Raw genomic sequence first — 17130 nt, forward strand, 5'->3', positions numbered from 1 at the left:
ATTGGGTTTGTTGCCAAAACCCTAAATGAAGATAAATTGGTCCCTGCAGGAGCAATAAGACAGAAGATGAATCCACTTTGCACGAGGAGGTTTGTTCTTCACTTTCTACTACTCTCTCCATCCTTTTCCCTGCATCCCTCTAGTGCTACATTCTTCTTGTTTTCCACCCCCTTTACTCTGTAAAACCATCAAGATAAATGTTGTACTCTTCGGATTTAATGAAAATGTGGTGACACGCCCGTACACAAAAACACAATTGTGTGTGTGTTCGAACCAACACACACACACACACACACACACACACACACACACACACACACACACACACACACACACACACACACACACACACACACACACACACACACACACACACACACACACACACACACACACACACACACACACACACACACACACACACACACACACACACACACACTGCAGACAGAGGCAAACAGGTCGGTGGAGTGATCCATTAACATTCTAATACGTTTCTTTTAAAGGCGACATGTGTTGTCTTATTAAAGCCTGACTGATAGAGGGGGCTGGAAAAAATCAATAGAGAATGCACTACAGATGGAAAATAGTAAAAGAACCCTGGGAAGAAAACAAACATGCCCTTTGTAGCTATTCGGCCCCAAAGCCTGCTGAATAGGTCCTCACATTTACCCACTCCAATAGCACTTGAGGCCCATTATAATTTGAGATACACTCCTTCACAGCATTAACTGAAGAGAACCAATAGCTTGATTCACTGTTGAGTCTGCCTCCGCCAGGGTAACACAGCTGTAGAGTAGAAAAAACTGCAGCCGCAAGACATCCCACGGTGTAAATAATACACTCTGTGGCCAAAACATTGCTCGGGGCACTCTGTGGGCTCACCTGAACCTAAAACCCTGCTCATGAATGAATCAGTAATGATTTACATGTTTAATATTACATGGACTTGTTGTTTTATATATTAAGCATTCATCTAGCTTCTGCATGCTGAATGTGGCAACCAAAAGAACAAGAAGGACAACATAAAAGTATTCACCTCCTGGTCTAGACAGCTACCCCTGCTGGGTGCCCTTTCTTTGATTGTAACTTGTTCCAGACATTTCTCAAACGGCAAATGAAGAAGACCCTCCACACCTCGGGTGACAGCACAAGCCAAAACAATGAAAATGTGCTGGACAAAAAGTGTAGACTGAGATCAAATGTATTACAATGCTTAGTAAAGATTTTCACTTTAATGTGGATACAAATCAATGAATGAAAAGTAGCAGCGTTAACAAACGTCTAATACAAAACTCTGAAGTGCTTTGAGTTGTTTCTACTGGGAAATACTTGCGAAATAATGAAACAATCCCTCTTTCGCAGACATCAATTATCAAACATATATTAGATTTCTGATTAATGCATGCATAAAAGGGCTTTCGGAGACAAAGCACTTCACAGTTTTGCCTCATTCAACCATAAACAGACATATTCACACACCAATAGACATGATAACAATTTCCCATTGGGAGTAACTTGGGGTTCAGCGATGTGCTTAGGGATACTAAGACACAAGTGAGCTGGGGATCAAACCGCCAACTTTGAAACTAATGGGTGACCCCCCCCCCCCCCCCCTCTGAGCCACAGGCGCCCATTGAAACGCAAAGTGTTGAATCAAAGTGGAGATATATAGAATCCCACTGTAACAATTACAGCTAATGAAATGAACCGTCAGACTGAACAACTGACTGTGAACAGGTCAAAATGTAAAATGTATGAAATAAAGGAAAAAGACAATAGGTTCACATTTTTTCATCTTAAAAAGTTTCCTGCTGAGCACACTAAGAAACTAAGAAACTAAACTAAGAAAGTATTTTTAATGTAAATGGAGGGGGAAGTCCACAGTCATAATTTGTGTGAAAAAGGATAATTTGATATGTTCTGGGTAAGATGAGTCAAGGGGTTATCTTCCAAAGTGACTTTTATAATTATTAAAGGGGACCTATCATGCAAAACGCACTTTTTGATGACTTTTATACATAAATATGCGTCCCCGGTGTATCAGGGAATTCACAAAGTGTCAGAAAACAAAACCCCCTCTCTTTTCCTCCGTACCCAAATCTCTAAAAACGGGGGTACCACGGAGCTGATCCAGATTTGCGTCCGATATGACGTAATATCGGAAATGTGGGCTGGCTTTACACCCACGGCCCTATCAGAAACGTCGGTATCAGAAACATGCGCACTGTGTTTTGGACGTATGGTCTTTTTTTACATTAGCAAGCATCGCTAACACTCAGAGTTAACCTGTACTGGAGAGAGTATGTGTAATAAAGCAGGAAATAAAAAAAGGAACTCACCTTGTAGTAAACCCGCAAGAGCAAAAGCATTTGAGCTCCATACTGTTTCAGAAATAATCCTTGCTGTGGTTTTGAACATGATATGGCGTTTCATCACAGAATTTAGCTGTATCTGCTGGTAGAATTATCCCGCATGAGCAGGCATAAGCTCCGCCCCCTCTTTTTTTTTTTTTAAGCTTTATACTCAGAATCAGCACTTTAGTTACAGGGCTGAAATAGAGGGATATGAGGCATGGCTAGAATGTGTGATCTGTTTGGTATTTTGAGCAAAACACTTCATAGACATGTTTTTTATATATCCGAGACCAACAATATATGCCTAAAAATAGCATGGTAGGAGACCTCTAAAGTCTCGCTTTCGGTAACATTTCTGTGAAAAACAATATCCATGATGCAGCAAATTAAATGTTTAAATTAACAAAACTAACTTGAGCTTCTGCATTGATCCTACAAATGAGGGTTTGTGAGATTTATCCCATCACTGACATTGAATTTACATTACATTGAAAGGAAGTACCGGTAACTCTTTATGGCCAGGAGAATAAATCATCGTGATCAACAGTCCTTTACATGAACACATCAACAATCTGTTAACATTGTCAAAGTAAAAGACTTGTAAAATGTGTTTCTTTAAAATTACTTTATAAGTTCTTTATCTGCCCTACATCGTACACAGTGCATGTATGTACAGTATACAGTATATGTGATGCTGTGGTTCTGTCCATACATTATCTGTACTCAGCAGTGTCATCTGGTTTAAGGCGACCAACAATCAATGCCTGTCAAGACCTACATCAATCCTCCTCACATTAAATATGTACTTACACCCTTGTACCCCCCACCCTTAACTTTTCCCTCATGTTCCCTCAAAGAATGTGGAGAGATGAGGCTATGGATTTTTCATCAGGTGTTGTCATGTCAGTTTACAACATCCTGCTTTAGTACACCACTACTGGCATCCCAGTGGTTGACCACTCAGCGACTTTTAAAGGTCCCATGTCATGCTTTTCCGGTTATTACCCGTCCCCTTGTGTTTTATGAAGGTTTTTATGCATGTAAACGGTCTGCATAGTCAAAAACCCTCAAAGTACACCCTGTAGCGAGTAAAACTCTAACACAGAAACGATCTCTCATTTTCCATTGTTTACTTCCTGGGTACTGTGACGTGGGGATACCCAGAGGCCACACACCCTCTGCCAGCCTTTCACGAAACAAAGCTTCCCAAACCTTTCAGCGATTCATGCCGGATATGTACAGCGTAGGGCACTGAAGAACGATGCTGTTCCCAATTTGTTTGGACCAGCGGGAGATTTGGGTACACAACCTGTAAGTATTCATTGTTGTTTGTGTATTTATGATGTTTAAAACAAACAAGGTATCTACCACGACTGTCTAAAAGGGTAAACGTTTTTCGGGCTACTAAGTTGGGATCGCGGAGAAATGCTCTCCGCAGACCCATTCTCACAGCGTTATAAACCTAATATTATTATAATGTTATAAATCTTACTCAATATCAAGCCGCACTTATTGTTTTTGCTTCGGCTGTGAGTGTTTGTGTGTGCTCAGGATGAGTTTCGCTTGTTCTCCTGTATCGCCGACACGGAAGCCTGTCTGCGATAACGAGCCTCTCACAGTCGCGACCAATCAGAGCACACTGGGCTCACAGGGAGTGGGGGGGGGGGCAGGAGCTCAAACAAGCCATTTAGGACAGAGAGTGAATACACATACTATACAGAGATACTGTATGAGAAACCAATGTGAGTTTGGATAATTGCACAGTATACATCTATTTTAGTATACCTCAACAATGGAATTATGATCAGTAGAAATGGCCATGACATGGGACCTTTAAAATGGGATTCACTCATTTGCTTGGGAATGGAACTTTTTTCTAGACATTTTGTAACATGTATACCACAAACCCACCAAACAGAAAACACATATGTTTGCTATCCTGGTTCCAAAATGGTGGAACAAGCTTCCCACTGATATAGGGACAGCAGAAACATCTTCCGTTGCCAACTGAAAATCCAACTGTTTCGCTTGTACTTCCAGCACAGCAAGAGTTTAACTAATGCTCCAGCACACACAATGGTCTGGCCTAATGAAGTGAATATGTTCGCACTTTTCTTTATGTAATGAATTTAAATCGTTATGGTTTGTTACACTTTTGTAAGTCATTTGCATAAAAGTGTAAACTTAATGCAATGTTGTTATGTTATGTGATGTTATGTTATCATTAAGGCCGTTTCTCAATGTCGAGTACATATGCTGCAGAGCCACTATTTCAAGTATACTACGTCATCGAGTGACGCCGAAGGATTGTTTAAATGTATGTTAAATGCCCAGCATTCGGCGCCACTCGTTGACGTAGTATATTTGAAATAGTGGCTCTGCAGCAGGTACAGTATACTCGACATTGAGAAACGGCCTAAATGTGCAAAAAAGTCTATTGGACTTATTGTATTGGTAGATACTAAAGGTTTGCATTCTTACATGGACATACTCCATTGAGGTATATGTACACAATTATTTAAGTTTGCCTTTAATAAATACTTATGGCCATATGCAAAGTACATTCAAATGGTTGTATGTTGCTGTTCATTTACCCTTGTTGTACTTGCCATGAAGGGTCTTGTGTAACTCTAGAGTTAGTGATGGAAGTCAAATTCCATTCTTGATCTAAAAAAAAAAACAACTTAGTAAAATGCATCGGAAGCTAGCATGAGGTTTAAGCAATCTCAGTTAGCCAAATAAAGTATCTGCCAAAGTTTGAAGTCTTTTGCTACGAAATTCCCTCTTTGTGTTTTCTCAGACGGTGCTTCGTGGCTGAGCTGCAGCAAAGAGAACACAAAGAGGGGCTTTTGCATAACAAAATAACCCACTTGATTTGACTAGCTGTGCTCCTAGCCGATTACAGTACTGCAGCAGAACTTAGAAATGCATTTTTGCACCTTCACTTTGAGGCAAATAACAACAGGGGAGATGAATACATCTACCAATAGCTCTTTCAGTTTACTCTAGATGCCGCAGATTGCTGTTATTTTTTGTCTCAACATTGAAGCAGATGTTTCTAATCGAAGAACCTACTTCTCCACCTTAGCCACGCTAACCCTATTTTTAATGGGAAAAAAAACCCGGTGTTGAGCTTTCCCTTATTAGACAGGCATAAAAAAATTGATGATTCCAACCAAATTCTCCACCCAAAATTGTAGGTCTTGTCTTCTAGTGGGAGATTTAGGGTTACCAAGAGCAGGTGTTACGAATACTCCTTCATGCCTCGACCATTTAGCTTCTCGACACTCCCATGCAGTGTCATACAGATGTTGATGTTGGCCATAAGGGTTGTCCAATAGGTCGCCATTGCAGGTCTGTCTGTGTGTTATGTTTAAGCAAACATTTAGGTCATGTGTCTTTATGTTATTTCATTCATCACCTTATATGTAGTATACATTATTTTTATGCTGTGTGAAACTGCAGGAAATAATGTAGAACAAATATCCCCACAGGGAAAATAAAGTGTATCGTATTGAATCGTGAACACAACTATTGGCTCTTCAATCGTTCTTTACAGATGCCACTTGCAGAAGTTTGTGTGGGGGAGAAAACTACGTGTTTTTATTAACAACACAAACAGTTTGATGTTCACTTTAAGCTTATGCCGTGTTAACCAAACTCTCCACTTCGGAGTGCAGACTGTCATAGTGAAACGAGCGTACTTATTCAGCCTAGGCTATGCTAATTGGTGATTGCCAGATGTGGTTTGTTTACAAGATTATACTTTATAAAACTGCTGCAGAAAGAGTTGTACATTGATAGGTTTTCGTTGCTTACAATCTTCTCCCTGACAAAGAAAAAAAGAGGAGGACTCCAGCTAGCAGTGGCTCTGACACAGTGGAAACCAAATGGCTTTGGGCAATCAATCTCCCCGGGAGGACCAGCAATGTTGAAAGTACAGGATAGATATGGATTAGCTGTTTGTACCATGTTTCTGAATTACTTGGCTGTCAGACACACACAGACACACAACTGTGCCAACATTCGTGTTTCACTGGAGCTGTAAGAGTATTTCCATTACCCAAGGCTGATTCTTTTGATATTTCTTTATCATCCGGATTGTTTCTCTTTGAGTAACATTATGTCCATTAGGAAAGTCCATTACTGTTCCAACCCCCAACAGTTACCATTTCTCTGTATGGCCTATGTGCTTGAATTTTCTTTTATTAAAAAAACTGCAATCTTTGAACACAGAAAGCCAACAAACAATTGTGAGGACTGTTGCCTGACTGATACAAGCAGCAAAGTGTTGAAGCCCTTATTTACTTTGAGTGTCGCGGGCAAGCTTTCCTTTTCCTCACTGAGATATCAACCTTAAGAAAATACTGGATATTAACTTGATATATAAAGTCCAGGGGTTCTTCTAGAAGAATATAGGATGAGGGCGCTAACGTCACCTCTGGCTAAAATGACTGCCCTGCCCAATTTCCAGCGAAAAGAAGCCATTAGAACCAAGCGAAAATAATAGTTTCTTCATGTCTTAAAGATGCTGAGTAATTTATTGTACCTCAAACAACAAATACATCCAAAGTTATGGTTTCTTTACTTCCTCTACAGAAAAGAGCACAGTGAAAGAAACAATCTATTTTAGAAATCACAGTTTAAGCGTAAGCCTGCTGCCTGCCACCCGTCCACCGGCAGAACGACCAGACATCGATCCCTATGTATTCGGAGCGTCTAACGGTCTATTTGACACGATTTTCATATTTTTGCAGTAATTACACAGTTTTTGACAGAACAGAAATATAGTTTTCTGGCATCAGGTTATTTTTACTGGGAAAATCGTAATTTTGGTATGTGGGTGCGCACCGAAAGAGAGAGGGCACAGCTCCCCTGTTACCCTTTTCAAACAAAACCCTGATGTCTTCATGCACTTGAATTAAAATGTCATGTTCTTGCTCTATTATTTTTTTTCCTTCTTCAGGCTGTTTCAAAAAACAACCAAAAGAATATTATAACTTTACGTACAATATGAAAACAATCTTCACTACAGTATAAAGTAAAGAACTTTTATGTAATTGTTCTTCCACAAATCATAAATAACCAGCTTGACTATGATTGGCCAGGGAAAGGAGTCGAGATTGAGAATCAAGAAGATTAAATCTTAAGAGTGATGTTATAAAAATCTCCCACTTGAATCCCCACAGTATAAATCTTTAGTTACACAACATAAACACTGTCACCCTGTAATGTGCACAGTATTAGGTCAGCCACAAAACATAAATCTAACACCTGCTCCATGAAAACTCTCTGCTTCTCTTACTCTACACACCACTAGCTCACGCTTTAACCAGTTTGAAGAAGCTACCGTTAGTTTGAATAAACAAACCTCACTGTTACAGTATGCTTCTTTCAAACTGCCTCTTGGTACAGTATCAATTGCCGTAAAGTTCTAAAAAGCCAAGAGGATTAAAGGACTGATCCATCCGCAAAACAATTGGATGAATACAAATTCCTTCAATGCTAACAGATTCAAAATCTAGTCTTGTCATTGTGTGTCAAAGGGAAAAGCAACATTGGTTAGAGCTTTGTAAGTAAGGATGAGTTTTATTTGGAAAGGTCAGGCCCCCTGCAGGACAGGGAGGGCGGAAGATGAGTGGAGAAGTAAAGATATTGCACGTACAAACTGGTTTATTCCAGTTCTTCGCTGTCATTCTCCATCTGAGTTATAATGCTGCATTGTGGGAGTCTCATACGAGGCCAGCAGGATGTCTTCCGAACAGAAACAAATGCTATAAATACACCCAACCAAACAAAAACAGCATAGCGTCAACACTGTCTGTTTTCACTGCATACTCTTACAGATTGAAAAGTAAAGGATGTGTTTCAATGCATGGCACCAATTCACGTTGGGATATGCCAACTGTGAGCCGGTGCCAGCCGGGTGCTGAGGGCAGCGGAGGGGAGGAGCCCCTGATCCCAAACTCGGTCAGCTGTGTACGCCTACTGTCACTCTCCGACAGCTCCATGTGCTCCTGCTGTTTCTCCGGCCATCTCTTGGGGTAGGGCACGCCTCTCGCCGCAGCTAGCTCTCAGAAGCATTACAAAATGCAATCCAAATAAACTGATGGGTAATTACAGACTGGCAGCAAGCAGGTTTGCCCCTGCTGGGCGACATGACAATAAAACGGGTTATTCATTGAGTTCAGTCCTGAATTGTGAGTGCTAATGGTACTGATGGCAGATGGGCTGCTGTGTTTTGGATCCTCTTGATGGCATGGGTAAAAGAGAACTAACATGCAGACTAACAGAAGTACAAGTATCGCACTGAAGCCCAAATTGAAATGTTAAATTCATATCTGGTGTGCATATCAAACATTTATAAAGCAATCGCTAATTCTAGTTTTTAACATTTACGAATACAATCATTCTATAGCCAAGTTAGCTGGTGACACGCTGGTGATGAAAAGGCTTCTAGTTTTTAGTTGTTAATCAAACACTGTGAGATGACATAATTACCCTAACCTTAAAATCCCATTGCAAACGCAGGCCAGATATGCGTTTTGGCTGCGCTTCTCATTCAACTTGTGCTCATAATCTGCATGAAATTGGCATCTGATTTACCGAGGCAGAAGCTAATTATGCTGCATCTATGATAGCCTTATAAGATTTATCTAAATGAACACGATCAGAGAAATAAACATAACTGTAAAAATGTGGTGCAGAAATAGATAAAAAAGTCAATTTTTATATACTTGCTACAGTAGGGCTGTAATCAAACGCTAATTGGGAAAAATAATGAATCGTGTCTATGAGTTACATTATTACAAATGATATATTTAATAGTTTGTAAAACTAATTAAGTGAGTAATTCAACTTCTAAGGAGAGGAAGATGCCAATGATATGCTTCTCCAAAATACATGCCACGGTGATTAAACGGAATTAAAGACTTCCTTGATAATACCAATAATGTATGGGAGATTAATAACCAGGTTTATATATGTAAATGTCATAAATAATATTCTCAGTCCTAGAGATCCCTCTCCCAAATTATCCCGCGATGCCACATGTCGCTCAAGTCTCAGCCAATGACAAGAGGTCTACAGCCATTTCATACAGAAAATCCCCCCCCCCCCACAACATGCGTGACTTTCTGTCATTTCCAGCAGGAAGGACAGATGAGCAGATTAGAAGAGGTCTGGGCTGCTGAGACTCTGGGAGATCTGTGATATTGCTCTAACACTCAGGCAATCACTCAGCCGTCACTCTTCACACTTAGATGTCAAACTTTGAAATTAAAGTATAAACTCATAATGTCCCACTGCCTTGCACGGGCACTCAAGCTGCCGGTCAGCTGGTAAAAGTAGTAGATAGTATTTTCTCCCTCCATATGGCTCAGCTTTCTAATTGAAAAAATATGCTCCTCCAATAGCAGCGCTTTATGAGTCAGCAGTGGATAAAATGCTAAGGGAGTTTTCTTTACATAATATCCCAAAGGCGTATGAGGAAATGAGTTTGGTTGTCTCCCTATGATTTGAATATTACTCTGAATTCCTTTAATGGCCATTAAACTTTTCATTGCATTTACCACAAGCTAATGCAAACACATTTTAGTTAATCATCATCTCTTTATGTCACCCCCGAACAGCAATAAACAGGGAGTGCTAATGGAACCTTAGTGATTACTCACTTACACTAATGTCTGTACAACTTCACACACTTTAAACTGCATCTACAGTATGAGCGTTCACATGGAAACGCAGCTTCTGATGCTGCTGCTGCTCAGTGAATAATGCACTCGGATTATACGTCTATGGTGGAGCCGGTACATTTTCAGAATTGAACCCAGTGACTAAGTCTGTAGTTTATTCTTCCTTTAGAGGAAACGTCTTTTTTCTATAGACCAGAAAATGCAAATAATCCCATATATCTATATTGCATAACTGTAGGTGAATGTTGTAGTCGAAATAGAGGCTGCTACTATGAAAAGGAAGCAAGTAGTTGGTTTAAAGGAATATACTGATGCATACAGTTTCATTAAATGAGACTAAAATAGAGCGGTGCAGGGATGACGTATTTACCCGGAAGTAAGCTGCGCATGGATTCCCTCGACAAAAAGCAATGGGATCTCTCCATAGGATTTTGGAAAATAGCTGGAAATAAGGTCTGTGGAAAACGAACCTGTTTGATAAATGCATGTTTTGTTCAGCCGGATAATATCCACATGTCTACTTTTCAAATCATAAATCTAATCGCCAGAAGCAAAATGCTAACGTTATGCTATAAACGAACTACAGCCGAGTACAGCAGGGTCGCACGACTTCAACGTCACGCCAATTTAAGATCGATATTCAACCATACAGATTCTAAATGGTACAAGTTGAAGCGTTTGTTTGAACAGTTTACAAGAGCGCAGGTACTTGCTTTCGAGCAGAACAGGGCAAACAAACTTAGTGGGAGTGTTTACGTGTTCGGCGTAACGACGTACAACGTCCTCGACAACTTCTGTAGTCCTAATCAGCCACTTGTTAACAACCATCGTTTTTCAGACACGTAAACTCTTCAGAAATCCCCAGTGGGGTCACTGCTGATGTATTTAATGTCGTAGAACAAAACGTGATCCGTCTCTTAAATGTGTGTCAACCACAGACCTTATTTCCAGCTATTTTTCAAAATCCTATGGAGAAATCCCATTGGCTCTGAGACGAGGGAACCGGTAGTGGTAAAATGCTGACTCACTTCCGGCTTTTAGGACTCGTCACTGCAACACTCTTTGTACCCCTAATAATGCTTTACAACTTTTCCTTAATGATCTGTAAGCAACAAAAGTGTTTTCTAAAATGCAACTTCACTGAAATAGCATGGCAATTTACTGAAACTATGTATTTTCTACCTTAAATATGACATTGGTTACATTTTGCATCTTGTGCACATGTGAATAAATCCTAAAATAATTTCAATCAGTAACAAACGTATAATGAACAAAGCCTGGTGAGACATTCCCTCTGTGCATAAATTGATACCTAATTAAAAATGTGTGTCTCTGATGTTGCCGTGTGCGTGGTTGTCTCAGGGTGCGGATGTGTCGTTCTTTAAATCTTCTGCTGAGTAGGAATTAAGCAGGAACATGAAACTGCTTCATAACGATGCGTCAGATTCAGACATAATGATATTCAGGGTCTCCTGTGGCTCTTATGGAAGACAAGGGCAGCGCTAGGAAGGATTGTCTCGCTGCTGACTGAGCACTTTCTGTTGGGATTTGTGAATGATATTCCTGTCAAAATGAATGTTTTAAGTATCATGGTCTTTTTGTTTAAAGTTATTGTACAATTTAAATACATTTTGCAAATAAACACATCTTCATTTAAATCAAAAGCTTTACTCTGTAAGATGTTTGAATTGTTTTTACTATAATATGTGAATGGGTGCAAATTAGATATTCCAATACATCCAGTAGTATAGGAGTTTCAATCAAAATAAAAAAAGAATATATTTCCATTTTCTTCAAGATTGTAAAACCTACATTACCCTTCTCCTTTGATAGGCTAAGTGGAATAATTAACTCAAGAACACGACAGGGCTCATTTTATTTCATTAACTTAATGAGAGATGTGCTTTCTTAGAAATAAATGTTCCTGTTTTAAAGAGGGTCGGGATGTGAATATATAAGCAAAATAACTCGGAGGGTTTTTTGCAGCTATGAATGTAGAAGATGTAGAAATATCCAAACAAAGTTTACAGTTCAGTACACATTAAAGGTCACATGTCATAGCCATTTCTACTGACCATGATTCCATTGTTGAGGTCTACTAGAATAGATTAACATTGTTCAATGTTCCAAACTCACATTGGTTTCTCATACAGCATCTCTGTCTAGTATGTGTATTCACTCTCTGTCCTAAACGGCTTGTTGGAGCTCCTGGCCCCCCCCCCTCCCTCCCTGTGAGCCCAGTGTGCTCTGATTGGTCAGCTCGCCCACTCTGTTCTGATGAGTCCACCACCGTTACAGCGGAACATCAGTGATTATGTGTTACAATGGCGTTTGTTAGCAGCCAGAAAATGACACCAGTATTGACAAACAGATGAGAATGCTGCGTGGGGTCTGGGTGCCGTGTTGGCGGGACGTTGCGCGGCTCGATGCTGCGAGGAACGGAGAGTGTGAGCTGGGTTACTGGTTTCATTTCCTGGTTGCTGCAAGACAGCGACTGAAGCACCCCCATCTGCGAGGCTCCACTAGCGACCCCCCCCCCAGCGCGTCACAGTTTTGCTGCTGAGAGAGTGTGTGTGTGTGTGTGTGTGTGTGAGGAGACCAATGGGTCCATTTGGGTATGGTCCCGTCACTGAACCCAGGAAGAAAAATAGAAATCTCCAACGAGGCGTTCTGTGGCAGCATAGACAGGTCTTTTCTGTGTTAGAGTTTTACTCGCTACAGGGTGTAATTTGAGGGTTTGTGACTCTGCAGACCGTTTACATGCAGAAAAACCTTCATAACACACAAGGGGACGGGTAATAACCGGAAAAGCATGACATGGGACCTTTAATGCAACAAAACAGCTAATGTGTGGACAAATAAAATGTGTTATAAATAATATAGGAGCAACCAAAATGGCATCATGACGCAGAAGCATTGGTTTCTTAGAAAAGAATCAGATGATAATGAAGAGACAGGAAAAATACCACCCATATTTGGGATTGATGACTGGAATGTAAACCTTGGGGTTTCGACCACTTGTAATCTACTTCGCAGGAACACTTTATATCTTGTAGAAAGTTAAAGACCATGAGAGGAAGCCATTTTCTTAATAATCTTGCCTCCATGTGATTCTTGATTGTTTTAAAGTTCTGAAAATGTACACACACACATCTTCTCAATTCCTTATCAATTTGTATTTGGAGTATAACATGAAGCCACCGGCAAAATCCGCAAATGTCAGTGCAGTCCAAGGTCAAAGTTTAACACATCTGAACTTTTGGTGAAGTGCATTTTGTGTGGTGTACTGCATACGCAATTACAGGAACTTTGCCAAGGGGAACAAAATCAATCATTAAAATGTTTGGAAAGGAGGATGCATGCAAAAGCTCCTAAATCAAGTGAATGTGCTTAAAGCAAGGGTCATGGTTAAAGCAAACCCACAGCATACATTGTTGAATCTCTGGGGCTCAAAGTTAGTTATATTAGCCCCTGTATTGATTGTGATTGTTTACATGTATTGTAAATTGCATTGCCATTGCTCTTGTTTGTTTATGCACCTGTGTTCTATGTAATTAAAGTAAACAATGGCAGAAGAAAATACTTTTCTTTATCTATTGTTCACAAATTCTCACTGATATGAAGAGGTGGGTTGCCATTTTGGATACACTATTCCACCCAGTTCTTTCTTTATATATTGTGATGGCTTAATGCCCTCTGAGGAGAGTCCTGCTTCTTTCAAGCCTCTCTTTTTGTCTAGAGTGTACCAATTTATTCAGAATTTGGAAAGCTGCAGTTATCGACTCTTCAATTTGATAAATGAGGCCAGTATGATTACATTTTTAATTACAGCAAGGGGGGGTGGGGCAAAATGATGAGTTACTGCAGTGAATACAAAACTGGACAATCCAAATAATGGAAGAAGTCTCAAAATGTGTGCCCTAAATTTGTCACTTCAAAATAAAACTACTGATTTGTAGGTTTAACACAAAAAATAAGCTGAATATAACAAAACGGAAGATAATGTGTCATTTTGACTACAGCGCTAAATCAAATCGCTAAAGGGCTTCATTGAGATGTCTGGAAAACCTCCTCTCTATGATTAAAATAGTACAAAATGGGATGCATCAATACTCTCATCACTGCTGTCACACAAATGGCAGCATTTGGATAAAGTAAAGACACAAGAATTAGTTTCATGTCCTTCAAATTATTGGGTCAAGTGTTCGAATGAATCCATCCTAAAATAATCCAAAGGGACTTTTGTTAAGCCAACAGAACATGGTTTGACCCTTCTGTGTTGAAATCAACAGAGATGTCATAATGTTGCATCGATGGATCTATGGAAGCTCTATTTGATAAAAAAGAATATGTGGCAATTCTGTATTATAACGTTGTGATGGTCCTGCACTTTTCTTTTTTCCTACAAGGAACTTGAAATGTTTCACAGCAATTAAAGTAAACACAAGAGAAGGAGTTGTGAACTGTTTAACCCCCTGTACAGCAAATACATGAGTATGTCAAAGTATGTGGTTGTAATTGTTTTGGTATCTCATTGAAACCGAGAATTGTTGAATTTCACTGTTAATTGAATCGTCCACCAGATTTCAGGTACCCTGACACACCTCGCTACCCTCTCCCTGATACCCTCCTGCTTTTGTTTTCTGAAGTGAGCATCATTGTTAGAGTGCGGAGATGCAGCGAACTTCTCTCCCATATCATTCCTTCCTCTACATGCCAGCTCCAGCTCTAAACCTTTGGCTCTCCCTGATAAAATATTTAAGATGAGCCATGATTAAAGTGCATCCTCCTCACCTTGGCAGCAAAATCCATTAACCCCAGGAGAATCAATTCCATTGATTTCAATGATAGAGGCAAGAAATGTGCGTATGGAGGGATGAGAATGAGGTGAAGGTAGAGGGTGTGGGGAGGTGAAACGTACAGTTTGGTAGGGACAAGGTGGGAGCTGATGGGAGGAGAAAACTTTGTACTTATTTCTCTAGCAGTCAAGCTGCTGTATGAAAAATGCATGGGACATCAGTCAGGAACACAATTATTTTTGCATGGCTCAGAGGATTGAAGCGATTCGTACAAGCCTCCTTGACACAAGCACTCAGGATGCACCGACAGGACAATACAGCTGTACACGGCACAGCTTAGCGCAACACGAAGACAGTGGGGGTTACAATGACAACATTTAAACAATTACTATTAATGTGTAACACAGGTCACATCACTTTCGCTCCCTGAGATAGTTATTCCCCCATCTCAAAATATAAGGGGAATGTAACTTATTTCCGTTACTTTTGGATGACATCATTATCAAATTCAAAGGCAATAAATACAAGATAAATTAAATATCAATAGGGGCTTTTGTTTAAGTGTATTAGGTAAGACATCATAAATATGTAACCTTTGAAAAGAATAAACCAAGATGTGTGCTTCAAAAAGGTCTCCTCTGTCTTTCTTTTACAAGAAAGAAACAGAATAAGCTCAAAACTGTGGATTGAGAGCGTCCACAGTCCTTAAACAAATCATGTGTCCGACTACTAGACTGTCTAAATTTAAAATTCCGTATTAAATTATTACTGTTTAAGTTTAGCAAAAAGTTAACAACTAGGATTATTTGTTTTCAGGGTTACTTTACAACATCTGTGCTGGAACTCACAGCCCTTTGGCAAACTAACAGTTGTTAACCTACTTTAAAAAGTGTTGTAATGTTTAAAGATGTGCTTTGTTATATATCAATCGGTTTTTGGAAATGTATTGTAACATTGTAAAACTGATAGTTAACTCCAATTTTTTGAAACATAACATTTATCTGATTACTTTTTTTTTAAGGGAATCCAGCTACTACTTTTTTAAAATCCTGATGATGTAATCCTGTTACATGTAATGTGTTGCTCCCTATACACACACACACACACACACACACACACACACACACACACACACACACACACACACACACACACACACACACACACACACACACACACACACACACACACACACACACACACACACACACACACACACACACACACACACACACACACACACACACACACACACACACACTTCAGCAGAGCTCTGAGAGAGTGAGCCTCATGCAGCGCTGTGCTCTACCTGCAGACCGGATCATTTCCATCACGTCACTCATCTTTCCTTTAATAATGTACGTGATAACATGCGGCATAGCATTTCAGTCTGTGGAGATAATTACACTGTTGGAGTTGCCGAGTGTTTTGAACAATGACAGTTCTGTGTACTGTGAATATTATTAGAGATAACAGTCTGGGTGCGCGGGCAAATTGCCATGCCCCCACACGGAGGCAGGGGGTCAAATCTTTTGAAATGTGTTTTAATTCAAAGCTGTCAAACTACATAACGAAAGCCAAGTCTATACGGCTTTCAACGCTACTTTTTAATTAGCCCAGAAAAAGCAGAGGGCAGACCATTAAGTAGAATTCAGTTTTGACAAGACACAGTTAAGACTTTACCTTCCACCGCCATTTATAGAAAGCCTTCATTATTGTGGCCTTGCAGCACACAAGAACCAATGATCAACTAACACTTTTAGAAAGCATGCAGTCGAAGAATCAAATAACATCCATAATTAATGACATATAGAAAATGTCAGACAATTTAATGTGTCACCATGCGTTTCTTTTTGTTTGTTTACAACACCAGTGGAGATTCGCAGGATACTTGTTTGTTAAAGTTGTTTTTGATAAGGTTTATAGCAATAAATGAGTCAAATGTGAATATAAGGGGTGCTGTTATTGCATTCCATGGTTGAACTGTATGTGCATATTTAAACAATAATGTACTTAATTATTGTGTCATTGACTAATTAGTGATAAACAATAAATTACAAATAAAATTATCTTTAAAATGGATGGATATTACTCTTTAATACATTGAAAAAATATGTATGTCTGAATATAATACACTTACAAATAGGTACGCGCACACACACACACACACACACACACACACACACACACACACACACACACACACACACACACACACACACACACACACACACACACACACACACACACACACACACACACACACACACACACACACAC

The sequence above is a fragment of the Notothenia rossii genome (assembly GCF_949606895.1).
Source record: "Notothenia rossii genome assembly, chromosome: 1".
NCBI classification, from domain to species: Eukaryota; Metazoa; Chordata; class Actinopteri; order Perciformes; family Nototheniidae; genus Notothenia; species Notothenia rossii.